Source organism: Ambystoma mexicanum, chromosome 10 (genome assembly GCF_040938575.1).
Source record: "Ambystoma mexicanum isolate Mex_15411 chromosome 10, UKY_AmexF1_1, whole genome shotgun sequence".
Taxonomy (NCBI): domain Eukaryota; kingdom Metazoa; phylum Chordata; class Amphibia; order Caudata; family Ambystomatidae; genus Ambystoma; species Ambystoma mexicanum.
This window is the reverse complement of record NC_090932.1, coordinates 1,581,105,433-1,581,133,388: the sequence shown is the minus strand read 5'-3', so window position 1 is coordinate 1,581,133,388 and position 27,956 is coordinate 1,581,105,433. Positions and strand designations below refer to the sequence as shown.

Here is a 27,956-nt window from a genome sequence, read left to right as displayed (position 1 = left end):
AGGTGAACATCTGGAAGACAGGGCAGAGGACGCTGAGGCAAGAGCTTGTAGAAATAATATCAAAATTCTGGGCCTGCCGGAGGGAATGGAAAGCGCTGATCCTACAGCCTTTGTCAAAAATGTGCTTCTGCAGGAGGTGGGCCCAGGCAACCTTACACAAGGCTTCACTGTCAAACGAGGGCATAGATCGTGTCCAAGAAACCCTCGCCTGGGGCACCCCCCATGCCAATAATAGGCAAAATATTGAATTATAAAGATAGAGATAAAAGATTGGCATTGTCAAGAACAGGAGGCTCTATACAAAGGGCATCGGCCAAAATGGCAGTCCATCCGGACTACACTCTCGAAGTACAAAGACGCAGAACCCAATTCGGCCCTGTAAAAGAGAAACTGTGTAAGGCTGGCCTCAATTACATGCTCATCTACCCAACCCATTTATAAATCCTAAGAAATGGCCATTCCTTTTTATTCGACAGACCTGAAGAAGATCAGGAGTGGGTGGACAATGAGAGGATTGCAACACCAACAGAGGATGGAGAATCATAGACGAGCCAGCAGACGTGTATGGTTTCCCCTGGGAGACTGTCTTTGTTGGTGACATAATGCACTTCGCAGGACTGCTGGACCACCCTAATTTGCTTCGGCAAGGTACGCCATAGATGTCCCGAGGTCGGAGACGCATGGGACCAAATCCATTAAAGCTACTTTCTAGAAAGAGATGTGCCAAAAACAGGAGGGCCCGATGGTGGAGGCTGCAACATTCAGATAGCGCCCAAAACCTTTGCTGCAGCTACCCCTCCGCAGGTATATCTTGGGATATTAGTTTGAAAATACCTACCCGCTGCACACCCGACACCCAGTGGACAAATGTGGTAGGTGGAGTGCATAAAGCGGATACACCTGAGCATGCTATGTATAGCTGGGCAATTGTTGGGAGTTGGGATTAACAGGAGATGGAGAGTGAGGGGAGTTGTTTAGTTTGTATGTATGGCCTTTATTGATGTCTAAAGCCCTCAAACTCTTAAACAATGCTGGAGAGGCTCCAGTCCCCAGGATCCAGCATGAGCTACTAACCTATTCAAAAAGATTAAGGTCACCACGGGGCTGGGTATTCTGACGAAGATTGTAGCGAGATTTGATGACCCGTTGCTAATGACAAAGCATGGCTAAAAACATCAGAATGGTGTCCTGGAACATTGGGGAACTTAATAGCTATACCAAGAGGAATAGAGTACTAACATACGTGCGCAGATACAAAACAGACATTGCACTAATACAAGAGACACAGCTCACTGCAAGAAGGCAGGACATATTGGCTAAGAAATGGAGGGGGCATATGGTGGGCTCAAATTACTTGGCGTATTCCAGAGGGGTCCTTATCTGGGTGTCACCAACTGTACTTTTGAGGATTCTCCAGACAAAGGGCCTCATTACACGAACGGCCGTAAGGGTTAACGGTCACCGTTAATGGTACCGGTGACCGTTAACCCTTACCGCCTTACTACGAGGTCCCTTTGCGGGTTGGAGAATTTAATGCATGCTTTTTGCAGGCGTTAAAAACCAACCCGCAAAGGGACCAGGGAGCTAATTACGGTACCGCAATTTGCGGTGCCGTAATTAGCACCTTCCCCATTCCCATTATGCCCTATGGGGCAAAAATGGGAATGGGGAAGGGCAATGGGGGAAGGGAGAATTACCGCCCCACCAACCTTGGAATAGGGCGGTAATTCCCCTTTCCACCAAGGCGGTGCCAGTATTTTACCGGCATGGACCAAGGTGCTAATAGCACCTTTGTCCACCGCCGTCTGTGTAATGAGGCCCAAAGACAGATGATGAAGGTAGGATGACAGTTATGGAACAAGTTGCTTACCTGTAACTGTTGTTCTCCAGCATGGGTCTGGCATGGATTCACATGCTCATGAATATTCCCCGTCGTCAGCCTGGGAATCCTCGGTAAAGAAAAAATCAGTATCAGTTTCGTTTCTGATCTGTCTTTCGTAGTAGCAACCAGTCACTGATCTCTGCGTCATACTGACCACAGCCAATAACGGCCCTCTACCTAAGCCCCGCCTCTGGCAGCCATCTTCAGATTTGGTAGCACGAGAAGTGGCAGTATGACCAAGTGAAGAGCCGCAGAGGGGTAGGCGGGAGGGTTTCGCATGTGAATCCATGCCAGACCCATGCTGGAGAACAACAGTTACAGGTAAGTAACTTGTTCCTTCTCCAGCATGGGGTCTGGCATGGATTCACATGCTCATGAATAAAGAATACATAGCAGTACACACATGCACAACCACGGGAGGTGGCAAAGGCTCAACATTAAGCATTACATCAAACTGAACATTAAGCAATTCTTACCTCCTCACCAGGCTCACCTTAGGCGAACAGATTGCGCAGCACTGCTTGGCCGACCCTGGACTCCTCCCTGGAATCCCGATCGACGCAGTAGAATTTCGTGAAGGTGTGCGTGGACCTCCACGTAGCAGCCCTGCAGATGTCCAGCAAGGGCACACCAGATAGGAACGCCGTGGTAGCTGCGATCGCTCTGGTGGAATGGGCTCTCGGACGGCCAGGCAGCGGTCGGTTTGCCAACCGATGACAGTACATGATACAGCCGGAGAGCCATCCGGAAATGGAGGCCTTTCAGAGAGCCTTCCCCTGATTGACAGGTACAAAGTTCACAAAAAGTTGTGACGTCTTCCGAAAACACTTTGTGCGGTCCACGTAAAACTTCAGCGCTCTAGCCACATCCAGCGAGTGCAAAGTCCTTTCGGCCGGCGACGAAGGCGACGGGAAGAAACAGGCAACACCAAGGGTTCATTGAGGTGGAAGTCCAACGGCACCTTGGGCATGAAGGAGGGGTGCGTCCTGAGCACTACCCTTGTGTCGTGAAAAGTCAAGTACGGGGGCTTGCAGGAAAGGGCCTGGATCGCTCCCACCCTTCGTGCGGAGGTGATGGCCACAAGAAACGCTGTTTTCCACGACAAAAACTTCAACGGAGCCGAGTGCAGAGGCTCGAATGGAGGTCCCATGAGCTTGGTCAGCACCACGTTGAGCTCCCACGCCGGGGCCGGAGCCTTCACCGGCGGGAACGATCTGAACAGTCCCTTCATGAATTCTTTCACCAGACGATGAGACCACAAAGACGTCCGCCCCGTGGTTCTGGTGTATCGGGAGATCGCAGCAAGATGAATCCTGATGGACGCGTGCGCCAGTCCAGCCTTGGCCAGCGTCAGAAGGTACGGCAGTACCTGGGGAGCCGTAATCCGTAGAGGGTTAATCTTCTGTGCGTGGCACCAGACAGAGAACCTCTTCCATTTGTGTCCGTAGCATTTAAGAGTTGAGGACGCCCTGGCCTTTGCAAGAACCTCTCTGCAGTCGGCAGGTATGTCGTATCCTCCAAACTCTAACGCTGCAGGAGCCAGGCCTGCACGTTCAGCGACTTCGGGTCGTGATGGAGGATGGCGCCTCCTTCCCTGGAGAGAAGATCCGCGTCCACTGGCAGCTTGATTGATGGGGACGCTGACAAGTCCAGAAGGTCCGGGAACCATATCTGCCTCGGCCACGCAGGTGCGACGAGGATCATCCTGCACCGTGACCTCTTGAGCTGGTTGATGAGCCGGATCAGCAATGGCAATGGAGGGAACGCGTATAGAAACAGGCCCTCCCAGGGGAACGAGAGAGCATCGCCCATGCTCCTCGGCTGGGGAAACCTGCTGGCGAACCTCCGGCACTTGGAGTTCGTCGCCGTCGCGAACAGATCGATCTGGTGTGTGCCCCACCGTCGGAAGAGGCGGTCCACTAGGTCCTGTCATAGTTCCCACTCGTGGCACGAGCGCAGCTCTCTGCTGAGCGAGTCGGCGATGGTGTTTTTTATCCCTGCCAGATGAAACGGCACCAGAAACATCCCTTGGGCGACGGCCCAATGCCACAGATCCTGCGCCTCCTTGGACAGGGCTGGGGATCTGGTACCGCCCTGCTTCCTGATGTAGAACATGGTGGTGGTGTTGTCGGTGAAGATCCTCACCACCTTGCCCTTGAGGGACGGAAGAATGGACCCGAGGGCCCAAAACACTGCACGGAGCTCCAGGACGTTGATATGGAGGGACTTCTCCGTCGGAAGCCAAAGGCCTCTCGCGTGCAGATTTTCGGTGTGCGCTCCCCACCCTTCCAGGGAGGCATCCGTGGTCACTGTCTCCTGGTGGCCGGGGGTCTGGAAGTCCATGCCCGCCGTCAGATACGCGCGGGTGCCCCACCACCGGATCGCTCGTCGGAAACTCTCGTCGAGTGTGATCCTCTCCTCGAAGCTGCCCGTCGTCTGGATCCAGCACGCGTCCAGGAACTCCTGCAACGGGCGCATCCGGAGCCTGCACAGGCGGATGAGATAAATGCAAGAAAACATCATTCCGAGGAGGGACTTGATGGACCTCACCCTGGCCGTGTCCGCAACCAGCATCCGCTGCACCTTGCCCAAGGTGGCCCTCGTCCTTTCCTCCGACAGAGAGGCCAGAAGCGACACTGTGTCGAGCTTCACTCCCAGAAACAGTGCGTCTTGCGGGGGCACCAGGTGGGACTTGGCGTAGTTTATGGAGAATCCCAGGTCCGTGAGCAGTTGGACGGTCCTTGCCGTGTGCTCCACGGCGAGCTCCTTCGTCTTTGCTCGGATGAGCCAGTCGTCCAGGTAGGGGTAGACGTGGATCCCCTCTCAGCGCAGCTGCGCCACCACCGGTGCGAGGCACTTGGTGAACACCCTGGGTGCCGACCTCAATCCGAAGGGAAGGGCTCTGAACTGGTAGTGACGCCCTTGGACCACGAACCTGAGAAACTTTCGGTGTCCTTTTAGGATGGGAATATGGAAGTAGGCATCCTCCAAATCCAACGACGACAGGAAATCGCCCTCCTCCAGTTGACCCAGGACGTGTTGGAGGGTGACCATCCGGAACTTCTGTGCCTTGATGAATATGTTCAGTCGTCGTAGGTCCAGGATGGGACGCCATCCTCCCGTCTTCTTCTTCACGAGGAAGTATCTTGAGTAAACTCTGGAGCCCCGAAGCCTCTTTGGGACGAGCTCGATGGCGCCCTTCTTGAGCATCGCCTTTACCTCCAAGCGAAGTTGAGGGACGTGATGTTCTTTCCTGGCCACAGGGGGGACGCGCAGGCACCTCTTTAGAAACTCGAGCGCGTGACCCTGAGCTAGGGCGTCCAGCACCCAACGGTCGGTGGAGATGGACTCCCACACGCTGACGAAGCTCGCCAGCCGGCCTCCCACCGGGGTGCTTCGGTGGGGGCCCGACCCCACAGCCGGTTCAGTCCTGCTTCGATGAGGCTTTGCCGCCTTGTCCTCCTTGGCGACGACGGCGGGGTCCGCCTGACGTGCCTCGTCCCCTATAAGCTTCCTGTGACGACGAACGGGCCGCTTGACGGTAGGTGGAAAATCTGCCGCTGGAACCTTTGGAGGCACCCTGTTTGCCTCCGCCACTCCGAAAGGGCGGCCGCCGTTGCTGGAGAACCCCAAGAGCCCGGGCCATCTCAGTGTCCGCCTTGATGGCTTGAAGGGAATCGTCCACTGTTTTCCCAAACAGGTTGTTTCCGTCGAACGGCATGTCCAAGACTCTGGTCTGCACGTCCTGACGGAAGTCAGTAGCCTTGAGCCATCCACGCCGCCTAAGGCACACGCCGTTGCCCAACTGGCGAAATCCAGTGTCAGCGATGTCTGTCGCAATCGTAATGGCGTGGTCCGACGCCACCTCTCCTTCCTGCAAGATCTCTAGGGCTTCCGCCCTCTTGTGGTCTGGTAGGAAGTCCAGCAGGGGGCCCAGTTTGTACCACAACTCCCTGTCATTGCGGGCTACGATAGCCAAGGGGTTGGCCGCCTTAATCGTCGTCGCTGCCGACGAGATGACTCTGCGTCCCATCGTGTCTAATTTCTTTCCCTCGCCGTCCGGCGTTGAGGTTGACATAGAGGCCGCGCCCCCCCCGCTTTCTTCCAGGCCGCCGCGGAGACGACCGAGTCCGGGGTCGGCTGTGCCCGATGGCACAAGGGGGCCGCGTCCGGGACCCGGTACTTCTTCTCGTACCGATCCCTTCTAGCTGGCGTCGTGGATGGGTTCTTGAAGAGGGCGAGGCCCTCATCCCAAATATCGTCTAGTAGAGGTACAGCGAGGACCGTCTTCCTCTTGGTCTCGCGCCGTTGATAAAGGAAACCTTCCTTCTTCTTCTCTTCCGGGCAGAGCTGGAAAAGCTCGGATGCCCTGGCGATCATGGAGTGAAACGATCCAATCTCGTCGGGCGGGGAAGCCCGGGTGGGAGGTGACGACGGGAGATCCTCGTCGTAAACCTCGTCGTCTGTACCCGTCGCGGCCGTGTCAGTCCCCGTAACATCCCCACGTGTCGTGGACGGGGAGGAGGGCTGAACAGGGCGCGATGGCTGAAAAGGAGGTGGAGGATGAATCCTTCTTCTCTTAGGGGGAGGGCTCCCAGAAGGGCCTGGCTCCGGGTCCCCCGTCGAGAGCGGTTCCTCCGTTGGTGGTAACGGCAGTCTCGTCCTTATCTCCGAGCATAAGGACTGTATAGCCAACAAAATGGCCGCCGAGTTGTCTTGCGGCACTGGTTGAGGGAGATCCGACGGGCGATCAGGAGCCCCGTCGGCATCCTCGACGCCCTCGTCGTCTTCCACGTCAGGGTCCCTCCCGACAGGATGGCCTTCTTCCACGCCAGAGCCGTGGCCTAAGACTGTAACGCTCACCTGACTCCCACGGGGGCGCTGGCCTGGTTCGCGCTGCTGTGACCTCATCTAAGGTGATGCGCAGGGTTCGGAAGACGGACTGGACCGGGCCCCAGATCTGGCTTGTCTGACTCGCAGAAGTATCCTTCTGTAGGTGAGAATAGGGGGTTAACTGTCTGCGGGGTAATGCAATCGGCCTCCCACTTACTCCTCTCACCCTCCTCAAAACCCTTCTGTGCTTCCCCGTAGCGTCTCACCTTAGGGTCTGGAAGGACGAGCACTCCATCCTGCTTCTGATGCAGGGGCGCGTTGGTATCCAGTTACGTCACTGGATTTTCGGATGGGTGAGAACCAAACTTGCTTGGCTTCCAGGTAAGTTTTTCTATAAGTGGTTCCCCTTGTGTCCATGCATTAATGTTCTAATGCTAGTGTCTTTTTCCCCATAGGGGCCGGGGTACGGAATGCCGGGGAACTGGCACCGACCCGAGGTGAGCGGTGAAATCCTTGTAGAAATCAGGTAAGTCTTTAATGAGTGTTTTGGTAATGTCTTTTCATTCACTCATTAACGCTGATGTCTTTTTCCCCTTAGGGGCCGGGGTCCGAAAATGCCTGGATGCGGCGCGGACCCGAAATGAAAAGGGAATGACCCAACAGGTAAGTCTTGACATGGAGTTTTAGCTTCCCTTTTCCCTTCTTTCTCTCACCTTTGTTCTTGTCTTTTTCTCCCTAGGCGCGGGGGCGCGACTGCGAATCCGGATGGTCGCTGCTGAACATGGAGGCGCCCTGTAAAGGTGAGTAGAATGCGGCGCTGCAGCGATCGATGCGATGTGCTTTTAAAAATAAATGTCTTCCTTTTCAGGATTGTCGGCGAAATGTCTCTGGGATGCAGATTTAGCAGGTGAGGCCTTTTCCTTCTTCTGTTCTCTTGTTCCCTTCCTTTGCAGGTGATTCAGGATGCTGGCAGGTGTGGCAGAAGTCAGGATGCAGGAGCAGACACGTGTGAGCGTCCAGCTGCTAGATGCAGAACAACGCGAAGCACGTGTGGCTGATCGGGTGTGGTTTAAATAGCCTTGGAAGAAGTTCCTAGAATGTGTCCTTCCTCCAATCAGGTATGTATCCTTCCCCGACCACGCCCGGGTGGTAAATGAGTCCCACAGGTAAAGTAGTTCCTTTCAGGCCTCAAGGAGGCCGGGTTTCTGCAGCATGGCCTGCATCAGGTAAGTGCACCCAAACACTTTCATAATGAGCCTGGCGCCTATGGCGCCAGGACTGACGTTTTCTATGAGCCTGGCGCCATAGGCGCCAGGACGCTGTCCAAAGGGCCCCTATAAGGGGTTGCTGGGACCTTTCACGGGGACTTGATGTCCGCTTTCGGGGACGCAGGGCCTGAGCCGGCTCCCCAGGAGCGGGCATCGTGACAGCACTCCCCCCCCAAGGCCCCTCCCAAGGTTGTTCCCTCTGGGGGTTTTGATTTGTTTGGGAAGAGTCAGTGGAATTTCCTGACTAATCGAGGTGCATGCACATGGTCACTGGGTTCCCACAAACTCTCCTGAGGTCCGTACCCCTTCCAATCAATTAGGTAGAAAAGCTTTGACCTAAACATTTTTGAATCTAAAATGTTCTTCACTTCGAATTCGGGTTCCCCATCTATGGTTTCAGAAGTGACACATGAAAAACAGGGTGAATTCGCATATTAGCATATTAGCTGGTAAATCAAGTTTAACCGCTACTGGGTTAATTATTGCCGTAATAGAATAAGGTCCCAGATATTTTGGGTTAAAAGTTCGAGGCCCTTTGAGCGGTAAATGTCTGGTAGCTAACCACACTTGATCCCCAATCTGATACGGAGGTGCTTCACTCCGATGTAGGTCAGCATTTTCCTTGTATTTTCTCTTGGCTTGTTGTAAATGCGTGATTGCCTCTTTGAAGGCTCGGGTAATGGTAGAATGCAGATGTTCTACTGCGGGCACTCCGAGATTCTGAGGTGAGTCGAGGTTTGAGGTTCGAGGGTGATGTCCAAACAAGGTATAAAAAGGACTATGGCCAGTTCCAGAGTGTACCGTATTATTATATGCGTATTCAGCTATCCAAAGAATGTCTTTCCAGTTGCTTTCAGATTGCTGTAACATACACCGTACGTACTGCTCAAGGGTCTGATTTGTCCTCTCGGTCTGACCATCGGTCTGAGGGTGGTGACTGGTCGATAATCTTACGTCGATTTGTGCCATTTGACAACATTTGCGCCAGAAGTGGTAAATGAATTGGCTTCCCCGGTCAGAGATTAGTATAGATGGGAATCCATGTAGCCGAACAATATTTTCGAGGAATTCTTTGGCTAGGACAGAAGCTGAAGGTAAACCTTTCAAAGGAATGAAGTGGGCCATTTTGGAAAACAAATCCACAATTACCAGAATGGTATTGTATCCCGAACAAGGAGGCAAGTCCGTAATAAAATCCATTGATAGGGTGTGCCAGGGTGCTGGCGGTATGTCTAGAGGTTGAAGGAGACCGGCTGGTCTTTTCTTTTGACCTTTATTTTGGGCGCAAACACCACAGGACATCACAAAAGATTTAACATCTTTTCGCCAAGAGGGCCACCAGAATTGTCGTTTCACCTTTTCCATTGTCTTGGCAATACCGGGGTGTCCCTCTATTAATGTATCATGATAACCTGAAATAACTAGTTCGTGTAAATCCTTGTGCGGCAGGAATAAGCGTCCTTGGTAATAAGGTAAACCATAGGCGCCAGGACGCTGTCCAAAGGGCCCCTATAAGGGTTTGCTGGGACCTTCCCCAGGGACTTGATGTCCGCTTTCGGGGACGCAGGGCCTGAGCCGGCTCCCCGGGAGCGGGCATCGTGACAAAGACTTCGATCAGCTCCTCCTCAGAGGTTGAGGCCGAGTCTACGACGACCTCCTGCCCCCCCATTTTTCTTCTCCGTCGGAGGTTTCACGGGGGTCCTGTCGATGGGCATGAAAGAGGACTCCCTCCGCGGTGGCAGGGACATTCTGGGCCCCGGGGTCGCCACCACTGGTGTAGCCTCCACAGGCTGAGCCAGGGCCGCCGCGACTGTCTCGATAGAGGCCTTGGCCAGATGGATCAAGGCTTTCACCACCTTAGGTGCGCTCACCGCCTTCTCCTTGGGGGGAGGGTCACCACCTCGCTCCCCCTCCGATGGGGCCTTAGGGCACGACCGGGGTCTCTCCAGGAGTTTCGTCGGGTGCTCGGCCTTCCTCTTACCCGAGCCAGAGCGTTGGCTCGTGGTTGATGGCGCCGGGGAGGATGCGCCCTGCCTGGCGCCTGTAGAGCCCGACCGTTCGGCGCTCCTGGTGCCAGCGGACTCGCAGTGCTTGGCCTTCTGTTGGACCCCGTCGCCGGGGCGCCCTCAAAGGTCTTAGAAGACCGCTCGGACTTCTTCTTCTTCTCGCCTGACGGGCTCTTTCCTTCCAGCCAGTTGGCGAGACGTTGATGGCGGTGCTTCATGGTCCGCTCCGACATATTGCCGCAAAACGCACAGTCCTTCTCTACGTGCTTCTTGTCCTCATGTAGGCAGTAAAGGCAAAGGGAGTGTTCGTCCTCCTTGAAGACATTCTGAAGCTAGAATCCAGGGCAGACCCTGAACAGCTTTCCGGGCGTCGAGCTTCCCTTCTCCTGGGCCATGTCCGAGATGGGCCTGAGAAACTTCTGGAGTCCTCCAAAAGCGTGGCTCGATGAAATCTTTACCCTTGAGGGGCGTAGACGAATCCGACATGGGTCCCCGTTGATCGGATGAAGAAACGGTGGAGCTTGAGGCTCTTTTGACCGAAAAAAGAGAAATTTTTCTGAGAAAAAACATGAAAAATAGCACTAACGCTCGAGAGCAATAGCACGAGGATCCCAACACTTGAACGTGCAGTAAAAATCTGAAGATGGCTGCCAGAGGCGGGGCTTAGGTAGAGGGCAGTCATTGGCTGTGGTCAGTATGACGCAGAGATCAGTGATTGGTTGCTACTACGAAAGACAGATCAGAAACGAAACTGATACTGATTTTTTCTTTACCGAGGATTCCCAGTCTGACGACGGGGAATATTCATGAGCATGTGAATCCATGCCAGACCCCATGCTGGAGAAGTATGGTTTCCTAGAAAACAAAGAAATATGCATCATCAATACATATGCCCTAAATGATGATGCCACTGCCTTCTTTAGGTCATCATACTCTAGAATTAGTCCCCACAGGAGCAGCATCTTTATATGGGGATGAGATCTTAATTGTACGCTCGAACCCGCGGTAGATAGGTTGGACAGATAATTCACAAAACCAGCTCCACCGGCCAAGGCGCTAAATACTCTAATGAAATAATTTGGGTTGACTGACATCTGGCGAGCCCCTCACCTGTCGGCCCAAGACTACTCACACTATTCTGCTCCACACACAGTGTTCACCAGATTAGACTTCTTCATCGCAGGCAGAGTGTCAATTGGAGAATTTGTGGAGGCAGAATATAAAGCTCAGGGTTTGTCAGATCCTACCCCATTAATCCTTATGTGGCAAATTGCTCCCCCTAGGCCATCCATACCGACATGGAAAATAACGAAGTGAAGTCCTGCAGGATGTAGTATTCAGAGACCAAATAAATATCAGGATTAGGGAGTATTTCACACAAAATACGGGCAGTGTGGAGTCTGTCTGCACATTATGGGAAGCATTTAAGGTGGCTATTAGAGGAGAAGCGATCGCCAAATCTGGAGGCATACAAGCAGAAATTACTAAAGAATTAACTAAGGCAGAACAAGATCTAGAAGACACAGAAAGACGCAACAGCACCCTGAATGCTGACATCCAATGAGAAATTAAGCTTAGGCAAAAATGCTTAACGTGTTTGGAAAGATTGGGCAGATTAAATTACACAGAATACGTAGAGAAACAACATGCGGAGAGTGATAAACCTGGCAGACTCCTGGCATGGTTGTATAAAAGTGACAGTAAATGAGAAATTATCTGTTCCGTTCACAATAGCCAAGGTTTTCCCTGTAACACACAAGCTGAGGTAAACACCACCTTTTATGAATACTATAGCACTTTATGGAGAGATGAGAAGGTAAAACAACACTCAGATGTTTGTGAAGCCTTAGATTTGATTCTGCTCCCGTGCCTGGATGAAGAAGCGGCTGAGACGCTAGATGCCCCTATAGCCCTAGATGAAATATTTTCCACAATTAGTATCTTGCCCGATGGGAAGACCCCTGGCATGGATGGGCGTCCAAGCTAATTCTACAAGGAATTTGCAGAAGACCTTGCACCGGCAATGTTGAACATGTTCAGTGAAGCCTATGAAAAGGGCTTGCTCCCTCATAGCCTAAAGAAGCAGTAATAATACCCCTGCCTAAGCCCAATAAATGTAACATGGAGTTATGTTATGTTATGTTATAACATTTATATGGCGCCAAAGCCCTAAGGCATCCAGGCGCTCACTCACAAGCAGAAAAAAGGACAGTGAGCATGGGCGATGTTTATGTGAACAGTGTTGTTTTCAAAGATTTTCTAAACACTAAGTGATTATTTCTTCTCTAAGCGCTTGAGGCAAGTTGTTCCATGCATAAGCCACAAGCACTGGAAATGAACGTCCATTTCCACGTGCTCTCTTGGTCATAGCCACTTTTGGGAGCTGGGCAGAGGTTGATCGAAGGTTTCTGGTAGGCTGGTATATGGAGACTCTTTCCTTTAGATAACTGGGTGCATGCCCATAAATGCACTTGTGGCAAAGGGTCAGTAATTTGAAAGAGATCCTGGCTGATATAGGCAGCCAGTGCAACTCCTTCCTAGCAAGGTTAGTCGATTCGTAGCGCTACATACCGTAAACAATGTGAATGGACGAATTTTTTATTTTTTTTGCAGTCTGAAAATGTCTCCCTTGCTGGCTCTCCTCAGCAAGGCATTGCAGTAGTCCAAACTTGGAAGAATAACGGCCCTCACTAATTTGGCTCGGTTATTTTGAGAAATTTGCAGGGCCACCTGTCTAAGTACTCAGATAATATTGAGCGTTTTTTTCAATGGCATCTCCTTGGGCCCCTGCATCCAGGGTGGCTTCCAAATATGTACCCAGGGTCTTTACTTTATTTACCACCGCTATCTGGCTGCCCTCCACCAAGAAGCTAGAAAAGATGGGAGCTAAAATCTTTCTAGACTTCCTGGACACATAAATCATGAGTTCCGTTTTTCCGACATTGAAGCACGGCCAATTTGTGGTCATCCAGTTTTTTATAACTCGGTAGACCTCATTAAGTTTGTTTGGAATGTGGCTCATACAGGGCCTTGTCCTTGTTAAATCAAGATAGCAAAATACTCACAGCAATATCAGCAAATAGATAAAAAAATGGGATAGCCCGTTTGGTCTGTGTGTATACATTTTGCTATGTGCCGGGTAGGAACACATCATGGAACTTAAGGCGTTTACACCATGTAGTAGATTGTGGCAAGGCATATGATCAGCATTGTGTGGATGCCTCACTAGATGCAGTGAAAGCCTTTGACTCCGTAAGATGGCATTGGGTAGATGTAGTCATGAGGTAGTTTGGATTTGGGCTGGGATAAATTTGGTGGGTACAATTGCTATACACTAAGCAGATGGCCAGGGTAAGAACAGGTGAACACTTTTCGAATAAATGGGAACTTGAAAAGGGCACGAGACAGGGGTGCCCACTGTCTTCAATGCTTTTCATCCTCGCAATCGAACCAATAGCTGCATTTCTTAGAAATTAATATCGGGAGGCTTGTATAAGTATAGATGAGATACAACACGTAATATCCATATATGCACATGACATACTACTCTATATACAGCAGCCTGAAGAGAATCTATAGTACATACTAGACGTGCTTGACAGCTTCAGCAAAAATATTCGGGCATAATCATTAGTCGTGAGAAGTCTTGCTTGTTCCCGCTAGCTGGCCTGGCTGGGGAAAAAAAGGGGACCCTACCTTCTCTGGCCCTTTAATGGAATACCGACACTTTCCAATATTTGGGGATAGGAATATACCACAAACCCTTGGTGGAGCATACACACAACACACAGAAGGCAATAGATGGGGTCGCAGGGTCCATGAACTACTGGGTAATCACTAATGGGTAGGGCAGCGTTGTTAAAAATGGTAGTACTACCCAGACTGCTACATTTCTTTGTGATCATCCCATACAATATCCTTTTTAGGCAGAAACCTGTGCAGTTCGCTTAGGGACCACTGCAAAAAGTTTAGGACTACAGGAGTTAGCAGTAAACCCATTTGGTAGCAGTCTGCGCCACCCAGATTTACCTGGTAGCTGTGGCTGAGCAGTCAGACTTCTCTCAAGAAGAGTTAGGCAGTATACAGAGCATACGCAATAGGGCAGGTAAACACAGTAGAACAAGCAAACACTGACCAGAGCTTTGGTCTAAAAGATATATAATTATTTATTTAAAAACACATATAAGAAAACACACTGGCACTAATCTCAAGCAAGTTCAAAAACACAGTCACTAAAGTATATACACTCCCTTAAAAGAATATTAGACAAGTCTTAAGTAAAGCCCCACTTATTTTCAGACAGCGGTGAGCGCTTAACGCAGATGGCACTCTAATAATTCGGTTTAAAAGGGAGAGAAAGGCAGAGCATAAATTGAAACAGATCCCAACACTTTCAAAAGAACACAGCAAGAGAGGAAGGCAGAATCAAACTGTGAAGTTAGAGTTCAGAAAGCCGGATCCACTTTAAGAGGATCAGAATGAAATGTGTCCAAGGTCACATGGTTGAAAAGTGCACAAAAGTCTCAAAAAGGTTCAGAAAGAAGTTGGACCAAAAGAAAGGGACCAGTTAGATGGTCAAGAGGCCAGCCATGTCTAGAAGGTTAAGGATTTACTGTCACCTTGTAGCAATCTATAGAAAGGGAGGCCAGGCGGACACAGTACCTTGAAATGATGAGAACACTCCAGTGGGGGCAGTTGTTCCTGGCAGCGGTTGCGAGTCAGTGCTTCGTCCGGCAGAAGAGAAGATCTCGTCGGGGAGGAAAGCAGGAGGTCGTTGTGCTTCCAGGGAAGAAACCAGCCGCGGAGTTTCTCGATTCAAAGGAGTGGTCCTTTCTTTCGCGGTTCAGTGGCAATTGGCTATCCGGTTGCCGGGGTGCTTGGCATGGGCAATTCGACCACTAGACATCCTGGTAGGCGAAAAGGAAAGCGAACTGGTTGTCCCCACCAGCTCAAGGGGAAGAGACTCTCCGTCAAGAAGATCTCCTCTGTCGTCGGGAAGTGGTAAGACGGTTCAGCAGGGCTCCACCGGTGGTGTCGTCGTTGCAGGTCAGCTCAGCTTCTCCCTCTTCGGATTCTCAGGTCCTCAGGCGACTTCTGAAGTTCCAGTCCCAAAAGCCCTGCTTTTATGCAAGAAACCCCCATTCATTCAGCCTAGCTGTCAATCAAACATGCTAAGTGGTGAGCCGGTGCGACTTGAGTTGCCAAGGCAACTCAGTCCAGGGTGCCTAAACCCCCTCCCACACCCCCTGTGGTACCCAGACAGAGTGGCACCACTTTTGGAGGCTTCTGTGGAGAAGCCCACCAAAAAGTGGAACAAAGGGCTCTACTTGGGTTGGAGTCACAGAAGAGAACACAAACGCCATTTTAGAATCGAGTTATGGCAAAAAATACCAACCGGTGAATTAATATTAAATAAATAACCCAGCGGTATGTTCGAGGCTATAGGAATTAAATAATTAAAGTTGGTAGCCTCGAACAATGGGAAAATCCCATAGAGATATATTCGCTGTCGAATGTAAAAAGTAGTATCCACTGCCACCAGCCAAAACTCGATCAGGGGGGACGGAGACGTGCCCCCTCGGATAACAGACCCTGGGGCAATCGAATTGCCCCGACCAGTACGTCCACCATATGATGGTTTGTACTGGTTTCTGTTCATAATTTGGGACTAGTAAAGCCAATGGTAACTTTACATGCCCTGGGAGACAGTAGTCAGTCCCAGGGTATGGAGTCTATGGTGGGGTGTCACTATGACACCCCTGTGTCACTGCACTGAGGGTGCTGTGTAACACACATAGTAAAAACACATGAGACCCTATGGAGTAAAAGACCCCATAGCCCATAAAACACATTAACAGTCAAAGGAAGCCCTAAAATCATGTCCAAGAGTGTGAGGAAAAGAGACGCACTCTTGGCAGGAGAAAAACACAAACTCCAGAAATCCAGCAAAGCTGCTGGGGGACTCACTAGGTTAGGAAATTCAGCCTAAACAGAGAATTCTCCCTAACAATCCTCAAATGATTTTTCGACAAGTTAGACACAGAGTGTAGACTATTCTTATGGCAGAATAAACTAAGGAGGTTGGCCTTAAGTACACTCCAAAGAGCTCATGAAGAGGGAGGCATTAGAGTACCAATATTTTTTAGCAAGCCAGCTACAATTTGTGGCGGGTTGGTTAGCGGATGAGCTGACTTTGGACACGTCCCTGTTACAACCGGCAATAAATCAGTTTTACTTGAAAGCGATTTTGTGGGTACCAACCCCCACCTGGGACAACACCCATATCTGGTGACGTTAGGCAGACAGTCATGGAATCAAGCCTGTAAGATACAGGGAGCTGTGGACCCTATTTCACCACAGATGATCCTGGCCGCGGTGCTGTCAGATGGTCGGCAATTGAGATCTTGTATTCAGAAACACTGGGAGCACCTGTGGGTAGTTACGATAGGAGACCTGATACAAGATGACAAACTAATGAGCTTCCAAACATTAAAGGAAAGCACAGACATACATGGTGGGCAGTACTTACTACATCCAACCATAACACATACACTGACACAGAGATGGCCAACTCTTGGTGGACAGGTAGTGAAGCAGGATGCTCCTTTCCAATGGCTTCTCAAGGGCATTGAAAGTACGACAGAAGTAGGAGACAGATCTGGGAAGGCCCTTTGCGGATGCAGAATGGCGAAAAGTACTCAGATACCATAAGCAAGTTTCCAGGAATGCAAAATTGCAACTTATACAACTATATATAATGCATAGGGCTTATTTAACACCTTCAAAGATCTCCAGCTTTAATGGTGCAGACAAACAATATTGCCCTAAATGTAGGGAAGAAAATGCTGGGATGTTGCATATGTTTTGGATCTGTCCGAAAATATGACAGTATTGAGAGGAAATTGCGAACAGAATGACTAAAGGAAATATGAATTTAGATATCCAAGACCCTGCAGCTTTGCTGCTGGGAGTCTTTCCTCGCTTGAAGAACAGACGTTACATGGGCAGGCGGAAAGACTTAGGCAATGTGTTAGCCAAACGTAGGATAGCAATGGCTTGGAAATCCCCAAAAGGCCCCTCTGTTGAGATGTGCTGGAGAGACTTACGTAAATGGACTATGGCAGAAACAACGGTTTGGCAAAAAGCGGCCAACCGAGACTGTAACAAACCCAGTGATGATATTGTGTCCTGGCACAACCTAACACAGTCTTTGTTTGCGCCTACTGCTGCTGAGCCGATGAATCAAGATTCTGAATGACAAGTAGAGCCTATCTCTAGCGTTGAAAATTGATACGTATTGATGAAACATGAGGAGAGTGGTGGAGAGCATTGATGCAGGTCTGTTGGGGTGTTGGGGAGTAGGAGGGGAGGCACAGTAAACTATGGTTGGCGCAACATGCAGCTACAATACAGGGAAAAGTCAGTGAAGTACCAGAGGGATACATAATGGTAAGCTCAAAAAGGTAGCATACATGCAGAACTATATTGTTGTATGATTGTTTTGAAAAACAAATAAAACATATATTTTTTTTTTAAACTTTCTTGGTGTTGTGAAAACATGGGCAAATGCTTCAGCCACAAGGCTGTCACGGCTCTACTGCACTGATGAGCCCTTATAAGGGTGAAACCAGGTATGTAGTTGTCCTGACAGCCTTGCAAAATGTCTGTCTTGTGTTGATTAAGCTATGTATAAAATAGCACTGTCCTCTTAGAAAAGGACAGTTTCCTGGAGAAAAGGTTTGCATTTGGGATAATTTGTATACACACAACGCCTTGCTGTTGTGGCTCCGAACTGGAGGTGAATTTACAGTGATGACTACTAGGGGCGCTTTCGAGTGTGTGATAGGCGCAAATCAATGTTCCTACATATATATATATAAAATATTTTTTAAGTGACTAAACAGAATAAGCCCAGACCTCGAGCGTAAATCGCGAAACGATACGTTTCTTATTTGGACAAATTCGATCCAGTAGTTTTTGCCCTGCCCTGCACAGAAATGTGGACTTTTTCTCTATTAGAAAAGGAATGGGAGTAGGCCGAAAACAGAGTTGTTTTGCTTTCTTAATAACATTTTGATGTTTTAAGGCATCTTGCCCATAATGTCCAATCTGGGAGAGGGACCTTCACAAACTTTTTGTTTGCAAAATATCAGCTAAATCCGTCATGCAAGTCAAAGTTATTAGCAATTCAATTTTCAGGTTTCCTATGGAAATTGATTATCTCAAGAATGTTTTAATACAACAACTATGTTGAAGTTCGTTTTTTAAAATTTTGTATTTAATGTATATAGTTCCACATTTCCAATTTTTTCATACAATTACAGTACATTAAATGATATCATTATCAATGAAACCAACTACTTTGGCCAATCAGTCAAACATACATATCAATTTACAAAACATCATAGAAATCATAAAATCACACATTCACCTAAAAGTGGCCTTACACAAAATTAATGAAATACCATTCCATTATATTATATATGTTTCCACGTATTGCACCTCTGATACAATATCTGCTAGATACCCTAGCACCACTCATAATATAATAATGTTAAAAACTTCACATATGTGCCACATATGAGGGGAATTATACCCATACTTAACACTCAATTTAATATAGCTATGACCATAGCCTCTGCCTTCTGCCATATAATATAAAGTGTTATAGTCATACAAATCGACCTAACCCCAGACATCTGTCCCAAAAGGAGTGTGCTATTAGAGAGTCAATATTATACACATATTTCACAAGATAAAACACATAAAAACTTCTTAAAATACAAGTTAACATGTGTCAAGTAGTCTCTAATTCGGTTCTGAATTACACAATCTTCAATATCTCATGCGCTCGATTCGTGGAATTTTGGCACGGTTCAAATTTACTTTGCACTTCTGAAAGGTGACTATGCACTGCCAGCACACACCATGATTCATGGGACTGTGCACAGTGTATTTTTGCAAAGCAAGGTCGGTGCAAGTGGTCATTTTTGCAGTTCAAAATGACTTTGCACTGACTTTGCACTGCAAAAATACACTTTGCATAGTTCCAGGGATCAGGGTTTGTGTCGGCAGTGCAAAGACACTTTGATGCGTGCAAAAATTCCATGAATCGGGCCCATGTCTCTAGGTAAGTTTATCCTGGGACCAATTGTAGATAGGGAAGTTAGATGAATTTTGAGTATAGCCACTGTATTGAAGTTGGCTGAAGTTTGAGTATAGCCACTGTATTGAAGTTGGCAAAATTTTGAGTATAGCCACTATATTGAAGTTAGATGAATTTTGATTATAGCCACTGTATTGACCTTAGCTGCATTTTGATACACCTGTCCACCAACACTACAAAACACTCTCCAATATCCTGCATACTCCCCCTCAAACACTGAATAAAACACACTCATACCTCTATGGCAGCAACAACCTATAACCACCACAATCTCACACACCCCACAACACCAAACTAAACCAATTATACACAAATCACTCTATACACACTGATTTACCAAACACCACATAACATCTAACAACTAAAAACAAACCAGCACACAGAACATTTATTCCGAACTTTAAGCTACCAAAAGCACTTCAAAGCTGTCTTGCGCGTTTCACTCCCAATCCCACTAACTAAGCCCTGCCAGCCCTCCTTTCTTTTCCGGTCTGCCAGAGCGCCTGGAGATCGTGAAAATGACAGCATTGCACCGGAATAAATCACAATAACAGAACATATATATATATATATATATATATATATATATATATATTTTTTTTTTTTTTTTTTCCATTAACAAAAAACATTGTTAAGGGACGTTATGGCTAAGTTGCACTACTAATAAACCTATGAACTTAGTTGGAAAAATGTTCCTACAGGGACGTTATGGTTACCGGTAAAACTGAAAACACCTGAAATTCGCCAATTATGGTAAGGTACGCAACCATAACTCGCGCTACCACTGTGCACTGCAAGGACTAACACCCATGACATCAAAGATGCCATCACAAATCTCATTGTTAGTCATAGGTTTTTTAGTAGTGCAAACTAACCATAATGTCCCTTTAACAACGTTTTTTGCTAGTGCATTTCATAGGTTTTTAGCAGGGCACTGTAACAGGAACGTTGCTTTAGCATAGTGTTTGCAGTAAAGGTAATATGTTTTTAGTACCCCACCTTCACCATAACGTCCCTTTAGCAATATTTTGTGTTAGTTATTTCCATATGTGTTTAGTAGGGCATTTTAACTGGAACGTTGCTTTAGCATACTGTTTCCTGTAAAGGTGATATGTATTTGGTACTGCAATTAAACCATAACCTCCCGTTAATAACGTTTTGTCACTGATAGCTTAGCTGCCCTCCTCACAAACTTTTGTAATGGCCAAATTGCTGTGTATCTATCAATTTGTGCTACCCCTTCCCTTGCCTAATAGTGGCGGTGTATCTAACAAATGAAAGGTGTGCATGTTAAGGGTTGGTGACAGTGAGAGTAGTGTTTCTTTTTGGGTTAACATAGCATGGTGAAACTGTGACGCACATTACTAGCCGAGATAGCTGCAGGTAAGTAATAAGGAGTTTTACTATGCACACTGCACATGGCTGGCGTGTGTGCAATCACAATGCGGGTATCCATAGGACTGAAGTACTAGCCACATGGCCACATGTTGTAAAGCTGTTTTAATTACTTGTGGGAGCGCACGTCTATCCGTTTTATAACCATGTCCATGCTTAGGGCATCTTGTGAGTGCTGGTAATAGCTCATCTGTAGCCAGCCCGACTGATTGATATGGTAGACTACCAAATTTCAACTACTGGTCACGACTATGTGAGTTGCTCTGCAAACCTACCAATTTGTCGCTGCACCACGCCTACCTGTATGAGGCCCACTGGAAAACAGGGAACAGCAACCTTGAGTGTACAGTGGACCAGCTAAATGTCATAATAGTTTGATTAATGTGCTGCTGGCTTTTCCATGACCCGTAAAAAACAGACACACCGTCACTGCACTAAACACTGTGCCGGAAAGTGTCAAGGGCTCCCCTGCGGGCCGTATAGTTGGAGATAACATTGAACTGCAGGTGTGACATTTTGTAGTGAGTCTGTAAAATGGCAAAGCTGGTGCGGCTTTGTCACTAACATAGTAGTGCATGTTAAGAAAAGTAAGCAAACAGAATCTTCGCAGAGCAAAAAATAGCACTGATGGTTATAACAGTACTGTAGCTGCATGGGTCGCACTTAATAAACATCTTCCTCCTGCACATACTTAAGCTGCATTTCTCCTTGTTGTAAGCATTGTTGTATTTCATAATTCATTGATCTCCATGCATGCTAGTCCTACGGCTAATGTCGTACCATGAACAGTGCATACCCCATTTGACGAGAACAGCAATGCATGCATAAGGGACCAGTTGGCAGGGTACTACCCTGCCAAAAATGCAGTAGGGTAATTTCATGTGCAGCATTCTCCACACAGACTGCGGCCTACAACAGGGCCACTCTTTGTATGCACCGCAATGTTAAAAGACCCTTGTAGACCATATGCTGCGCTAATGACCCTTACCTGCCAATGGGCATTATAGTGTGCATGGACTGCAACCCGGTACCCTACAGAGGGAAGCTACTTTGAAGTACTTGGGAAGAGTCCGTACGGGAGCATGAGAATCAGTGGCGGCTATTTAAGTGACGGCCACCCAACATTACCCTCTCTGTGCATGTCCCTTACGATATCCCTGTAGGTGATTGCCCTTCCGCACCGGCCCTTCCCTTTCGGCCCTTCGGTGGCGTCTGTTACAAGACCAAAAGAAATATTAATGAACTGCAAAAGGAAAAAAGGCAAGTATGGCAACCTCCTTTCAGAGTGCAACAATGTAAGTGGCAATGAAGGGAGGCAGGGCTCCGCGCATCTTATACCATCCACAGATTCTGTGCTAAATATAAGGAACCGTGGTACTGTGGAAAACACTGCAGTTGAAATGGGTCGAAATGGGTGGCTGTTGAAAGAGATGGTTTTACGTGTTGCAGTACGTTTTCAAGAGCACAAGTGCACAACACCTAGCACAAACATTATTCCTATACTTCCAAAAAGGGCAGCAAGGCAATTTCTGTAGGTCGTGCAGAATATGGAAAGGGAGTCATATTAAGAGGAACGCTATTTGTGGGGAAAACTCTTTTTGCTGTGAAACATCAGATTCCCATTTGTAAAGGACTACAATGGCACAAGTCGTAAAAAGGCACAAATAAACTTCTTCACAATGTACCGCGCTTTCTCCATTTCCAGACCAAATGAAAAATAACGTGCCGACATGGGTGTCGGCATAATGGGATAAAATATTATGCAGGAGATCAGAAACCGACGCATGACCTGGCCAAGTGCCTTCTTCAGCGCAAACGGCACTGACAATCGTGTTACATGTTGTGCAATTTTCCCTCCACAATGAACAACAATAATTTTGTTGTGATTGCGCGTCACCAAAGTCTCACACAGACAAACCAAAATCAATCACTTCATTGTAGGTACCCCATACATGTACTAATCCACATGATACAATCCACAATGAGCTCCCACTGTACTCTCTTTTCCATTCACTATGCAGTAATGTATGTACAACTCCCCCACAAAGCATACGCTGTGGCTCGTGCAACACACAGCCATAAGTGCACCCTCTGCATTTTGCTCAACAAATATACCGTGTACCACAGTCTGTGTGTGCACTCCACACCCAGACACCTTATTGACCAATCCCATGTCCTCCACAGGCCCAAATGTATGGCCGTCATGTGCAAAAGGGGCACATATCACACGTACAACCCTGCAACTGTCGCAATGTCCGCTGACTTTTCCAGGTGTCGGGGAATAAATGTCAACCATGGTAGTGGATGTTGTTTGTAGTGGTGGCTCTCAAAAGCCATTTTGTATTTTTTTTAAGGTGCTTTCATAGAAACAATTTTTATTCAGGTTTTTATACGTGTTTTTGTTTGTTATACTTCGCCTCACATTCTTACAATAGTGTCTTCAGTGCAGCCTGTATATTGGAAAACAAAATGTAATTGCCATTGGGCGACAATGAAATGCCAGGACCATTGAGAAGGTGCACATATCACTAACCAATGTTGTCATTCTCACAGGAGTACATCCCAGCAGCGCACAAGAAGTTACACATGCGGCTGTTGATAAGATGCCTTCCGACCTCTGGCTGCCGATAACATTCATTGGAATAGTTATATACTGGACTTGGTGATATACATGTGAAAAGCAGCTTTGCAGTGGGAAAAATGCACTTCACTGATTTCATCATCTTTTTGAGTTGACGGTACACACTTGAACAAGCTTTGGAACCCAAAAGTAATTCCCCATAGTGCACTACCACAATGTGTACAGCAGAGAAAGTGGCCACTCGTCGACATTCTGCAAGCAAATGGTCAAAAGTACAGACAGCGACACCGCACCACAAAGCCTCCACTTCCTCCAAATTCAAATTGCCTCTGAAGCCTCTTTCCACAGTATACTGGAGCAGATCTAGCACAAAGGGATCACCCACTAGGAAAACTGTACATCTCACCATCTCTGCCAGCTTCACTACACAGAGTAATGAAACAGAATAAGGCCGCCCTTTCCTGTGACGCACCTTCTGACCACCTGATTGGACAATTTTCACAGTCGCATTTCCATTGGCCAGGATGGTGAGAAACGCAGATTGTGGCATCTGCGCTCTCCATGCAACACTAGCAGTTCTGCACAACAGTCCCCTGTGTACACACCACACCCCGAAACGTTGTTGAGCAATCCCTCAGCTTCCACAGTCCCATTTCCATGGCTACCGGCCTGAAAATCCCCAGGTGAGCCTTTGGTGCTGCTGCATGCGTGGGGGAAGAAATGTCAACCAGGGTAATTGCTTTCGTTTGTAGGGGTGGCTCTGAAAAGAGCTGTTGTGGGGTTTTTTGTGTTTGTTTTTTTTGTTTTGTTATTATCTGCTTCCACACAAAGAGCTCGCTTTCGGTTTCATACAGTTGTGTATTTTCTTTTCATCCTCAGAATCTGACAGGAACCTTTTGAATGCATCTTGGAGATGAGCAAACAAAACAGCATTACCAATGGACGACAACGAAATGTCATTTGATTGGAAGAACTCTGCATTTGCAGAACTAATGATGTAATTGTTACAGAAAAACATGTAACAAGCGGACATAAAATCAGACACGCTTCTGTTAATGAGACACCTTCCAGCCTCCGGCTGGGTACAACAGCCAATATAAGTAGTCCATAATGTTGTTGGTGGTATGGCAGACAAAACCACCTGGGCAGTGGTAAAAACCGGAAGTGGCCAGTTCTCTGCAAAGTGCATGCATATCGGCTAAACTGACGTCATTGACAGCCCACCACAATGTGTCCACTGCTTCCAAACCAAGATTGCCATGAACGTTTATTTCCTGGGCATATGTGTGCAGATCTATTACAAAGGTGTCACCCAAAGTCAACACAATGTGCTTCTCCATGTCAGCCAGCCTCACTATGCAGAGTAATGAATACCAGTATTAATGTCCCTTCCAGTGACCCACACCCTCAGTGCCTGATTGGATCCCCACAGTGCCATTTCCATTGGCCAGCATGGTGAGAAGCGCAGAATGTGGCATGTGCCCTTCCCAAAGTATTGTGAGGGCAGTGCCCCAGTAAAGCACAAACAGTCCTTCTTCCCTTTCCACTATCCTCTTCCCACCACGCCCTTATTGAGTATTGTTAAGTAGCAACACACACGCATCAAACAATGCCATCCAAGACGTCAGCATCTAAAACTGTCAGTTCTCCACAAGGTACCGTTACAAAATCAGCCTAAAAGTGTGCTGTTATTGGAAAGCACGTCCAGTGGAAAGTTCAGGCAAATATTGCACACTTTGTGCATGCACATTCATCCACATGAGCACCCATCACCACAAAAGAAAGATATGAAATTCTTTTTGGCAGTATGTTTACAACTCTGTTATAAGTGCCTCTGCTCACGATATCTGCCTCTACGCATCCGTTACGTGTTTGAAAAGCATACTGGTTTTCCTCCGATCTCCTACCATGAAGTGGCATTTTAATTATATTTGCTTGCAATGTTTTTATTTACCCATATCATACAGTGTATTAGCGAAACAGGAACTCTCTTCTTTCCTTCCGACATTGCTACGCAATGTGTTCCCCACTAACCCACCTCCTACATAAATCGTAAAAAGCTGGCACCAAAGCCACCACTGAATTTATCTAACCAACCTAAAGTCAGTGCCCAAAAGGTCAGTGTGTGCACGGCTGTGGTTCTTTGTACACTGCACTAGTACCACAGCCTCTTTTTAAATCTGCCAGCTTCCACTCTGCACACTCAGCAACTCATCCATAAGAAGACTGCACAACTTGTCTTTGGCCTGAACGCCAGGGATCGTATCTCTGCTGGACTAAAATGTCTGCAATAGCTCCCAGTGGCTGCAAAGAATAAAATGAAAGCCCTGTGCATTATGCAGAAGGCATTCTGGTCCCTGGAATCTCAATACCTTGCACTCTCACTTCCTAAATATCTGCTTGCTCCAGCTCCTCCCTCATCCGCCTCCTACTCCCTCAGGGTCAGTTGCTTCTGCACGCAACCAGTTGGTGGTAGATGTCTTTCTTCTGCTGGGGCCTCCCTCTGGAACAGGCTCTCTGCCACCCTGGAACTTGAGGAGAACCATTTTAGGGTTTGGAAGCACCTCAAAATCTTTCCATGTGCTTCTTCTTTTTCCCCTCCTCACCCCTGCTCACATCCTGCCTAAAAATGATTGTGCACTAGTTTGCTACCCACCCTGTAATCTGTGCCCCAGGCCACCTCCCGCCCAACAGTTCCACCCCTGCCCTGGCTTTCTGCCAACCCCCACACTTGGGGACTATTTTCTGCAACCTTAACAGTCCAGCCACCACTTGATCCTTCCACTTGCTAGCACCGGCCATAGTTGGACGTATTGCTATTCATTGTTGTTCCCATGTACTCCACTTTGCCCTCCCCTTCCCATTCACTTCTGCACTCTTAGTGGCACCTGGCCTAGTGAGATCAATGTCTCTGTGCGGCCTCTGTTCCGCTTCCCTTTCCTCGTCACGCATTCACACACTTGTTTGTAGGCGAGGTACAAATACCACAGAATACCATATCACATCATAACATATGATACACACACTGCATTCAAAACAACAGGATGCCTGCCACGTACCTTGTACACTTCACAAAATGGTCTTTCCAATGTAATGCATGTACTACAAATGTCAGAAAAGTGATCCCACAAATGCAGCATGAAATGTATGCTTGCAACGTTAAGCAAGTGTGTGCAGTGCATGCATGCAAACAGGATGCCTGCCCCTTACCTTGCACACTTTCACCATAGCCTCCTACATTTCTCTGTACAAACAGACATTCTGCCACAGTGTTTGTGTACACACCACAACCAGCAACCACATTGCTCAATGGCTTAGCCTCCACAGTGCCAATGCCATAGCTACCATCCTAAGAAGAGCCGGATGTGGCATGTCTAATCCTCAAAGTACCGCAGAATCCGTGGAGTTACCATGCTAGGAACAGGATGGGGGGAATGTAAAACAGGGTAGGGGATTTTTACTTTAGTACCGTCTCTGAAGACACTTATTTATTTATTTATTTGTGTTTTTGTTATGTACGTGCGTGCATAAAAAAAATTCTCTCTTTTGCTGACTGTTTGCTTCGCCTCCTGACATTTCTCTCGACTGAAGATGAATGTTTCTCTTACATTTCTACAGGATTCTCTGCAAAGCTTCGTGCAGAGTGGCAAACAAAACACCATTGCCAATGGAGGTAAATAAAATACCATTTACTTTGAACCACTGCAAATCTGGCTGGTTATGAATGCTTTCATAGTTGGTGCAGAACATCCCAGCACTGCACATAAAGTCACACATGCTTGTGTCTATCCAAAATCTCCCGACCTCTGGCTGTGGACAAATTACACCGGCATGATCCCATGCTCCTCTTGGTGTTATCGAGGAGAAAATCACCTTGGCAGTAGGAAACATCTGCATCACTGCTGTCATCAACTTCTTTAGGTGCGCGAGCAAATGTAAGCACGACATATACCCCAAATGAAGTGCTCCAAAAGGCACGACCACCCCATCAACAGTACCGACAGAGGCCATACCTGTTGCAAAGGAAATCCATGCACCCGAAACCCCACTCATGAACTGTGCCCCAAAAAGCCTGCACTCCTTCCAACTGAAAGTCAGTATCAAAGCATCTTTCCACGTCATACCTGTGCAGATCGTTTGCAAAGGTATCGTACACTATCAGCACTCGGCGTCTGTCCGTCTCTGCCAACCTCACTGCATCGAAGTTTGGGTAAATATGTCACCGCCCTTAATGTGAACCACACCCTCGACACCTCATTGAAAAATCCCCACAGTTCCATTTGCTAAGGCTCCATGCTCAAAAGGGTAGATTGCTGCAAGTGAGCTTTCTCAGCTACAGCGAGGGCCACGCCCCAGTAAAGCAGACACAATACTTCTTTCCTTTGCACTGGCATTTTTACAACACTACCTAATTGGCTGCTGTGAAATTTTCAAACACGCATGCACCAATCACATACTGAACCTCTGTATTGCACACTATCATTTCTGGACACCACTCCATATTTACTGTTAAACACTCTCAGTGCACGGCCCCCTTTGCTTCCAAAGCCCCTCCACCAGAAACTTCAGCCAAAGGATGCACTATTTCAGCATCCACAAAGATCCTGAGGCGCACCCAGCACACCTTTGGTACAGGGTACACCCTTTCCCATACCCAGCACAACACTATGGATCCATGCATGCACCCATGTGGGCAGCTAACATTCTGCACAAACATACGTAGGTAGCGGCACTTCACCCCAACTCCCTCACACAATAAAACACCCATTCACGAAGACAGGTCGCAATTAGCAAAATCCACAAACATACCACAGCCTACACCACC

At 47.9% G+C, this 27,956-nt stretch overlaps 1 long non-coding RNA gene across 1 annotated transcript in view; it reads left to right on the top strand.

The window, feature by feature from the left end:
* LOC138492626 (uncharacterized) overlaps positions 1 to 26,840 on the top strand; it is a 45,735-nt gene extending 18,895 nt beyond the window's left edge. The window contains exons 2-3 of the long non-coding RNA XR_011276230.1: positions 23,104 to 23,814; positions 24,011 to 26,840. This is a non-coding gene — a long non-coding RNA (uncharacterized lncRNA). The remainder of the gene's footprint in view (positions 1 to 23,103; positions 23,815 to 24,010) is intronic.
* The last annotated feature ends 1,116 nt before the right edge of the window (positions 26,841 to 27,956 follow it).